The sequence below is a fragment of the Heptranchias perlo genome, chromosome 22, assembly GCF_035084215.1.
Source record: "Heptranchias perlo isolate sHepPer1 chromosome 22, sHepPer1.hap1, whole genome shotgun sequence".
In the NCBI taxonomy this organism is placed as follows: Eukaryota; Metazoa; Chordata; class Chondrichthyes; order Hexanchiformes; family Hexanchidae; genus Heptranchias; species Heptranchias perlo.
The window spans coordinates 14498310-14504696 of record NC_090346.1 but is presented as its reverse complement, the minus strand read 5'-3'; positions in this window follow the sequence as shown (position 1 = coordinate 14504696).

Below are 6387 nucleotides of genomic sequence, written 5' to 3'. Positions count from 1 at the left end.
ATGCGTCAAGCCTGTGCCTGCTAACACCCCGAGAATCCAGAGCTTAATAACCCACAGCATTATTACTTCGAGTCTGGTAACCAAGACCAATAACCATAAACAAAAACCATAATCCTGTTAATCCCAAACCTAACAAGCTGAACCTAATAATCAAAAGTTTGCTAACCCTGATCCTCATAACCCAGAACTAATCTGATAACCCTGCTCACTAATATCCCCAAAGATCAGTCCTGGGACCTTTGCTATTCACAACGTATATCAATGATTTGGAAATGGGAATCGAGAGAAAACTTTTCCAATAACTCCAAGGTGGGGTGGGGAGGGCAAAGAATCAAGAGCAGCCTGATCAGGTGCAGAGGGATCTGGATAGATTGAGAAGTTGGGCTTAGAAATTGCAAATGAAATTCACTGTTGGCTAATGCAAAGCCTAATAATGCCAAGGCTAAGAAACCCTGAGCCTGATAACCCTAAATCTGATAATCCTCAATCTAATAACTCTGAGCCTCATAATCCAGAGTCTGACAACCCACAACCTGATATTAGTGAGGCGGATAACCTTATGCCTAATAAACCCTGAATATGATAACTGCAAGCCTAATAACCCTGAACCTAATAACTCTAAGCCTGATAACCCCAAACCTGATAACTATGAGCCAAATAACCCTGAACCCAGCAGCACTGACCAAAATTAACCCAAACATGATAACTCTGAATGCATTAACCCTGAACCTAATGCTACTCACTAACTTCGCTCACTGGTAACCCCGAATCTGATAAACCTCGTGTCTGTATTTTGTCTGCCAAGTGTCAGCCATGGATCAGGAATAGTACTCTCGCCTCCGAGTCAGAAGGTCGTGTGTTCAAGGATGACACTTCAGTGCAGTGCCGAGGGAGTGCTGCACTGTTGGAGATGCCGTCTATTGGGTGAGATGTCTGCCCTCTCAGGTGGATGTAAAAAATCCCACAGTACTATTCGCAGAAGAGCAGAGGAGTTCTCTTGGTGTCCTGGCCAATATTTGTCCCTCAACCAATATTATTAAAACAGATTATCTGGTCATTTATCTCATTGCTGTTTGTGGGATCTTGCTGTGTGCAAATTGGCTGCTGCGTTTCCTACATTACAACAGTGATCACACTTCAAAAGTACTTCATTGGCTGTAAAGCACTTTGGGACGTCCTGAGGTCGTGAAAAGAGCTATTTAAATGTAAGTTCTTTCTTTCCTAAATGCGACTTTTTTTCAATTAGCATTCAAGATTCTTTGCATTTTGTTCCATGTATTGGTTGTAATTTTTGGAGAGTGTGCCATTTCATATTTTCATTGTTTGTTTCCTTTTGCCGATGCTTTCCTTCAGTATTCTTGATAGTTGCTGCAATTTAAATGGCACCAAAGTGATGAAGATAGGAATTCCTTTTTGAGGGTCTGATAGCTCTGCATGATCTGGATGAGGAAGATGGTTTCATGGGGGAGGCAACAAATGCAGGTGCAATGATATCATTATGCTCACACCCATCACTATCCCAAGACCCAACTTTACAGACCCTGCCACACCTACCAGTACATGTCACAGGAGACCTGCCTTTGCTGCTTTCTGCTTCACAGGTGAGGCTGCCAGCTCCTGCAAGCTGAGCTGCTGATAATTTCACCACAGGGGAGGCTCATCTCTTGGACAAACATTAAACATTTCAGCCGCTGGATCCTTCCAAGCCACCATCAAATGTCAAATTGAACAGTTGGCTGTCTACAGATATATTTGCCACTGTATGCAGCCATTTACCTTTAAGTGACCGTATCCCTTTAAATCAGAGCTGACAGCGAGAGTTTGTACATGCAGTGAGTTCCACGTCCATTTTTGGTTTTGAAAAGAAAAATTTGCACACCGCAACAACAACAATTTGCATTTATATAGCACCTTTAACGTAGTAAAACATCCCAAGGCGCTTCACAGGAGCGATTATCAAACAAAATTTGACACTGAGCCACATAAGGAGATATTAGGACAGGTGACCAAAAAGCTTGGTCAAAGAGGTAGTTTTTAAGGAGCGTCTTAAAGGAGGAGAGAGAGGTGGAGAGGAGGAAAGGTATAGGGAGGGAATTCCAGAGCTTAAGGCCAAGGCAGCTGAAGGTACGGCCTCCAATGGTGGAGCGATTAAAATCGGGGATGCGCAAAAGACTAGAATTGGAGGGGAGCAGAGATCTCAGAGGGTTGTAGGGGTGGAGGAGGTTAAAGAGAATTTTAAAATCGAGCAAGATAAGAAATATTGTTGCGTTTCGTGGAAGGATGCTACCGCCCATGGGAGTGCAAGCAAACGAACCCTAGGAGCAGACGGAGGAGGAACTGGCCTCCACCAAAGCCACCGTGTCCGTTTATGTGCGATTGCTGAGGAATTGGCTGATGACTAAGCCAGATGTCTGGCTGGAACTTTTTTCTCCCTGCTAAACAGAGTTGGCAGTTCTGGGGACCAATGAAGCAAACCACAGTCACAGATTATTTTGTGAAACGACTGAACTTTGTGCTGGACAGCTTGTACAGCCCTGTCGTTTTGACTTTAATAGTTGTTGTTTGATGTTTTATGGCATTTTAAGTGTTTCCGTGCCGTTTCATTGAAACACCATTAAACTCAATTTATCTCTGCTGCCAGCTAATTTCAATTTTTTTTCCCCACAATAAGCCACTTCAAATTAGATGGACTACACTGTACAATCCAAGCCCTTTTGAAGTTCATCTAGGAACAAAGGAACTCAAATATGTATCTCTCAAAATTGCACCAGATTTTTTAAAATCCACAGGATTTATAAACAGGAGATGTTAGTGGGCAATGTATCTTAAAAGTTAAAACATTAGAAAAAGGGAAATAAAAGGTTCCTTCCACATTGGAAACAAAGTTTATCAATTTAAAGGAAAGGTTTCCTGAATTTCCTTCAGATGTGAAAGGACTGCCCGTTTGCTGCATTACCAGGCATTTTACTGTAATCTGACAGATTACAGGACAAATCCCCTAATCTGTGGTAAAAGGTTTCTACTTGCTTTGCATTCAAAACACATCTGCAAAGAATAGCGCCTTTGAAATTTGCCCCTTTCGCATACCAGATTGGAATGCCTATTTTCTGCAACCTGAGGAAAATAAAGACTTGCATTTATATAGCACCTTTCATGATCTCCGGACGTCCCAAAGCGTTTTACAGCCAATTAAGTACTTTTTGAAGTGTAGTCACTGTTGTAATGTAGGAAATGCAGCAGCCAATTTGTGCACAGCAAGATCCAACAAACAGCAGTGTGATAATGACTAGATAACCTGTTTTTAGGTATTGTTGAGGATTAAATTTGGCTCGGACACCGGGGAGAACTCCCCTGCTCTTCTTCTAAAAAGTGCCATGGGATCTTTAACCTCCACCTGAGAGGTCAGACGGGGCCTCGGTTTAATGTCTCATTTGAGAGACGGCACCTCCGACAGTGCAACATTCCCCGAGCACTGCACTGGAGTGTGAACCTGGATTTTGTGCACAAGTCTCTGAAGTGGGGCTTGAACCTACAACCTTCTGTCTCAGACGAGCATGCGACTCACTGAGCCATGGCTGACACTGACAACTAGCACGGTAACCAGTCACATCTCAGATATTTAAAATATATAAGCCCGGATTTTAAACTGACCCTCCCCACCACCCTTCCCTCCGAGAACGGGGCGGATGCCTGATTTCAGGCTCCATGGAACTCCTATTCAGCAGATATGTTTATCCCTCTCATAGATACCAACCATTTGTGTTTGACATAGACAATTAGTATTTTGGGGGCACTGTCTGCTTGCCCATGTTAGTGGATAAAAATCAGGGCAGGAAGCACCTCCCCGTACAGCTCCGTTCCCAAACTCCTGCCTCCTGTCATCACCGCTGCTGTAAGTGGTTAAATATCACTGTACACTGTAGGTGGAGAAACTGGGAGCAGCGTATTTTCTTGGGGGGGGTGGGAGGGTGAGAGGAAGGGGAGAATCCCGCCCCAGCAGCTGGCGAATTTAAATTCAATTAATGAATTAAATTCAATTAATTAAATAAAAAATCTGGAATTAAAATACTAGTATCAGTGATGATGGCCATGAAACTACCGGATTGTCGTAAAAACCCATCTGGTTCACTAATGTCCTTTAGGGAAGGAAACCTGCCGTCCTTACCCGGTCTGGCCTATATGTGACTCCAGACCCACAGCAATGTGGTTGATTCTTAATTGCCCTCTGAAATGGCCTAGCAAGCCACTCAGTTGTAAAATCTCGCTACGAAAAGTCATAATAAGAATAAAACCGGACGGACCACCCGGCATCGGACCACTAGGCACCGGACACGACAACGGCAAAACACCAAGCCCAGTCGACCCTGCAAGTTCCTCCTTACTAACATCTGGGGACTTGTGCCAAAATTGGGAGAGCTGTCCCACAGACCAGTCAAGCAACAGCCTGACATAGCCATACTTACAGAATCATATCTTTCAGCCAACGTCCCAGACTCTTCCATCACCATCCCTGGGTATGTCATAGAGTCATAGAGTCATAGAGTTATACAGCACGGATAGAGGCCCTTCGGCCCATCGTGTCCGCGCCGGCCATCAGCCCTGTCTACTCTAATCCCATATTCCAGCATTTGGTCCGTAGCCTTGTATGCTATGGCATTTCAAGTGCTCATCCAAATGCTTCTTGAATGTTGTGAGGGTTCCTGCCTCCACAACCCTTTCAGGCAGTGAGTTCCAGACTCCAACCACCCTCTGGGTGAAAAAGTTCTTTCTCAAATCCCCTCTAAACCTCCCGCCTTTTACTTTGAATCTATGTCCCCTTGTTATAGTACCCTCAACGAAGGGAAAAAGCTCCTTAGTATCCATCCTATCTGTGCCCCTCATAATTTTGTACACCTCAATCATGTCCCCCCTCAGCCTCCTCTGCTCCAAGGAAAACAAACCCAATCTTCCCAGTCTCTCTTCATAGCTGAAGCGCTCCAGCCCTGGTAACATCCTGGTGAATCTCCTCTGCACCCTCTCCAAAGCGATCACATCCTTCCTGTAGTGTGGCGACCAGAACTGCACACAGTACTCCAGCTGTGGCCTAACCAGTGTTTTATACAGCTCCATCATAACCTCCTTGCTCTTATATTCTATGCCTCGGCTAATAAAGGCAAGTATCCCATATGCCTTCTTTACCACCTTATCTACCTGTTCCGCCGCCTTCAGGGATCTGTGAACTTGCACACCAAGATCCCTCTGACCCTCTGTCTTGCCTAGGGTCCTCCCACCAGAGGTGGCGGTACAGTGATATACAGTCAGGAGGGAGTGGCCCTGGGAGTCCTCAACATTGACTCTGGACCCCATGAAATCTCATGGCATCAGGTCAAACATGGGCAAGGAAACCTCCTGCTGATTACCACCTACCGTCCTCCCTCAGCTGATGAATCAGTCCTCCTCCATGTTGAGCACCACTTGGAGGAAGCACTGAGGGTAGCAAGGGCACAAAATGTACTCTGGGTGGGGGACTTCAATGTCCATCACCAAGAGTGGCTCGGTAGCACCACTACTGACCGAGCTGGCCGAGTCCTGAAGGACATAGCTGCGAAACTGGGCCTGCGGCAGGTGGTGAGCGAACCAACACGAGGGAAAAACTTACTTGACCTTGTCCTCACCAATCTCCCTGTCGCAAATGCATCTGTCCATGACATTATTGGTAAGAGTGACCACCGCACAGTCCTCGTGGAGATGAAGTCCCGTCTTCGCACTGAGGACACCATCCAACGTGTTGTGTGGCACTACGACCGTGCTAAATGGGATAGATTCAGAACGGATCTAGCAGCTCAAAATTGGGCATCCATGAGGCGCTGTGGGCCATCAGCAGCAGCAGAATTGTATTCCACCACAATCTGTAACCTCATGGCCCGGCATATTCCTCACTCTACCATTACCAACAAGCCAGGGGATCAACCCTGGTTCAATGAGGAGTGTAGAAGAGCATGCCAGGAGCAGCACCAGGCGTACCTAAAAATGAGGTACCAACCTGGTGAAGCTACAACTCAGGACTACATGCATGCTAAACAGCGGAAGCAACATGCTATAGACAGAGCTAAGCGATTCCACAACCAACGGATCAGATCAAAGCGCTGCAGTCCTGCCACATCCAGTCGTGAATGGTGGTGGACAATTAAACAACTAACGGGAGGAGGAGGCTCTGCAAACATCCCCATTCTCAATGATGGCGGAGTCCAGCACGTGAGTGCAAAAGACAAGGCTGAAGCGTTTGCAACCATCTTCAGCCAGAAGTGCCGAGTGGATGATCCATCTCAGCCTCCTCCCGATATCCCCACCATCACGGAAGCCAGTCTTCGGCCAATTCGATTCACTCCACGTGATATCAAGAAACGG